This window comes from Geospiza fortis, unplaced genomic scaffold (assembly GCF_000277835.1).
Source record: "Geospiza fortis unplaced genomic scaffold, GeoFor_1.0 scaffold539, whole genome shotgun sequence".
In the NCBI taxonomy this organism is placed as follows: Eukaryota; Metazoa; Chordata; class Aves; order Passeriformes; family Thraupidae; genus Geospiza; species Geospiza fortis.
The window spans coordinates 37,636-41,598 of record NW_005054783.1 but is presented as its reverse complement, the minus strand read 5'-3'; positions in this window follow the sequence as shown (position 1 = coordinate 41,598).

Here is a 3,963-nt window from a genome sequence, read left to right as displayed (position 1 = left end):
GGGGATTGGGATTGATGGGGTTTGTGGGGTTTGTGGGGTTTGTGGGGATTTGGGGGATTGGGATTGATGGGGTTTGTGGGGTTTGTGGGGTTTGTGGGGATTTGGGGGATTGGGATTGATGGGGTTTGTGGGGTTTGTGGGGTTTGTGGGGATTTGGGGGATTGGGATTGATGGGGTTTGTGGGGTTTAGGGGGTTTAGGGGATTGGGATTGATGGGGTTTGTGGGGATTTGGGATTGATGGGGTTTGTGGGGTTTAGGGGGTTTAGGGGATTGGGATTGATGGGGTTTGTGGGGTTTAGGGGATTTAGGGGATTGGGATTGATGGGGTTTGTGGGGTTTGTGGGGATTTGGGATTGATGGGGTTTGTGGGGTTTAGGGGATTTAGGGGATTGGGATTTATGGGGTTTGTGGGGTTTGTGGGGATTTGGGGGATTGGGATTGATGGGGTTTGTGGGGTTTGTGGGGTTTATGGGGTTGAGGATTTGGGATTTGGGGAATGGGGATTGGGGATTTAGGATTGGGGATTTGGGAAATGGGGATTAGGGGAGTTGGGGATTTGGGAGATTGGGGATTTGGGAGATTGGGGGATTTGGGATTGGGAGGATTTAGGATTTGGGGATTTGGGATTAGGGGATTGGGGGATTTGGGATTGGGATTGATGGGGTTTATGGGGTTTATGGGATTTGGGGTTTATGGGTTTGAGGATTGGGGATTTGGGGATTTGGGGATTTGATGAGATTGGGGTTTATGGGATTGGGGGTTTGAGATTGATGGGATTTGGGATTGATGGGATTGGGGATTTGGGATTTGGGATTTATGGGATTGGGGATTTGGGGATTTGATGGTTTGGGGATTGATGGGATTGGGGATTTGGGATTTGGGATTGGGGATTTGGGGGAGTGGGGATTTGAGATTTGGGATTTGGAATTGGGGATTTGAGATTGATGGGATTTGGGATTGATGGGATTCATGGGAATGGGGGTTAATTGGTTTGGGATTAATGGGAGTGGGGATTTGGGGATTTGGGATTGGGGATAGGGGATTTGCGGGATTGGAGATTTGGGGATTCGGGACTGGGGATTTGAGATTAATGGGATTTGAGATTTATGAGATTGATGGGAATGGGGTTGGGATTGATGGGATTGGGGATTTGGAGATTTGGGATTGATGGGATTGGGGATTAATGGGATTGCGGATTTGGGGATTAATGAGATTGGGATTTATGGGATTTGGGATTGGGGATTTGGGATTTGGGGGAGTGGGGATTTGGGGATTTGGAGATTTGGGATCGATGGGATTGGGGATTTGGGGATTTGATGGTTTGGGGATTGATGGGATTGGGGATTAATGGGATTGGGGATTTGGGATTTGGGATTGATGGGACTGGGGGTTTATGGGATTGGAGATTTGGGGATTTGGGATTGGGGATCGATGGGATTGGGGATTAATGGGATTGGGGATTTGGGATTGGAGATTTGGGGATTTGGGATTGGGGATTGATGGGACTGGGGGTTTAGGAGATTTGGGGATTTGGGATTGGGGATCGATGGGATTGGGGATTAATGGGATTGGAGATTTGGGGATTTGGGATTGGGGATTGATGGGACTGGGGGTTTATGGGGTTGGGATTGATGGGATTGGGGATTTGGGGGATTGGAGATTTATGGGATTGGGATCGGGTCATTTGGGAATTGAGGATTGATGGGATTGATGGGCTGGGGATTTGGGAGATTTATGGGATTGGGGATTTAGGGATTTTGGTGGGATTAGGGATTTGGGCATTGGGGGATTTGGGATTTGGGGATTTGGAGATTTTTTGGGGATTTGGGGATTTATGGGAATGGGGATTTGAGATTGAGGGGATTGGGGATTTACGAGATTGGAATTGATGGGATTGGGGGTTTATGGGATTTGGGGTTTGGGATTGGGGATTTGGGGATTTATGGGATTGGGGATTTTGGTGGATTTGCCTTAAAAACCCTCCAGGATTGGGAAAAGACGAGTCCAGAATTTTTTTTTTTCCAAGGAATTTTCTGGGGTTTTGTGGGAATTCACCCTACGGAATTCAGGGATGAGAAAAAGTGGGAATGAGGGGATTTTGGTGTTGGTTCAGTGGGAAAATTTTGGGATTTTGAGCCTCCTGATCCTTAAAAATTCCCTTAAAATTATCTTTAAATTCCTTTCAAATTCCTTTCAAATTCTTTAAAAATCCCTTTTAAATTATTTTAAAATTCCTTTAAAATTCCCTTAAAGTTCATTTTAAAATCCCTTTTAAAATCCTTTAAAATTCCTTTTAAAATCCCCTTTAAATTCCTTTAAAATTCCATTTAAATTCCTTTTTAAATCCTTTAAAAATCCTTTAAAAGTTCCCTTTAAATTCCTTTAAAAAATCTCTTTAAATTCCTTAAAAATTCCTTTCAATTCCAGATCCCCAATCCCACGGGGATCCCAAATCCAACAGGAATTCCACATTTTCCACCTTTTCCCATCATTTTCCACGATTTCTGGCATTTTCCACCTTTCCCCTCCCTTTTCCCAACTTTTTTCCTCTTTTTCCCATTTTCCCCCAATTTCTCCATTTTTCCCATTTTTTCTCCATTTTCCCTGATTTTCCCCATTTTCCCCCCAATTCCCCCTTTTCTTTCCCATTTTTCCCAATTTCCCCCCATTTCACCTGTTTTTTCAATTTTTCCCTGATTTCCCTCTGATTTTCCCATTTTTCTCATTTTCCCCATTCATTGCCGTTTTTCCCCAATTTTCCCACTTTCCCCAATTTTCCCAATTTCCCCCAATTTCCTCATTTTTCCTCCCATTTTCCCACCCTTCTCCCATTTATCCAATTTTCCGTCCAATTTCCCCATTTTCCAAAAAAATTGGAATTTTCCCCATTTTCCCCCCATTTTTCCCACCCCTCAGACCCAAACAGGTAAAAAAAAAAAAAAGAGGAAAAAAAAGAGACAAAAATCCAAAATCTGGGAATTTTATTGAATTCGGGATCTCCAGGTGAGCCCAGGTGAGCTCAGGGAACCTCAGGTGAGCTCACGTGAGCCCAGGTGAGCTCAAGTACCCCCAGGTAGCCCCAGGTGAGCTCAGGTGAGCTCAGATGAGGCCAGGTGAGCACAGGTGAGCCCACGGATCCCCAGGTGAGCGCAGGTAACCTCAAGTGAGCTCAGGTGAGCTCAGGTGAGCCCAGGTGAGCCCAGGTGAGCTCAGGTGAGCTCAGGTAACCCCAGGTGAGCCCAGGTGTGCACAGGTGAGCCCAGGTGTGCTCAGGTGAGCCCAGGTGAGCCCAGGTGAGCTCAGGTGAGCTCAGGTAACCCCAGGTGAGCCCAGGTGTGCACAGGTGAGCCCAGGTGTGCTCAGGTGAGCCCAGGTGAGCCCAGGTGAGCACAGGTGAGCCCAGGTGAGCTCAGGTAGCCCCAGGTGAGCACAGGTGAGCACGGGCAACTCCAGGTGTGGCTCCCTGCCCATCCCAGGTGTGTTCATCACCTGCCCAGGTGTCTCTACCCCATCTCCAGGTGTTTCCATCTCACTCCAGGTGTTCCCAGCCCATCTCCAAATGTTCCCCTCACCTGTCCAGGTGTCCCTGTCCCACATCCAGGTGTTCCCCTCACCTGTCCAGATGTTCTCCTCACCTGTCCAGGTGTTTGCCTCACCTGTTCAGGTGTCCCTATCCCATGTCCAGGTGTTTCTCTCACCTGTCCAGGTGTCCCCACCTCACTACTGGGGGACCTGGATTCACCTTCAGGGCTCACCTGGCCACTCCCCCACTCACCTGCAGAGCTCACCTGGCTGCTCCGACTCGCAGAGCTCACCTGTCCCCCCTCACCTGCAGAGCTCACCTGGCCACTCCCACCATCAGAGCTCACCTGGCCACTCCCACCTGCAGAGCTCACCTGGCCACTCCCTGCCTCACCTGTTGGGCTCACCTGGCCACTCCCACCTGTTGCGCTCACCTGGCT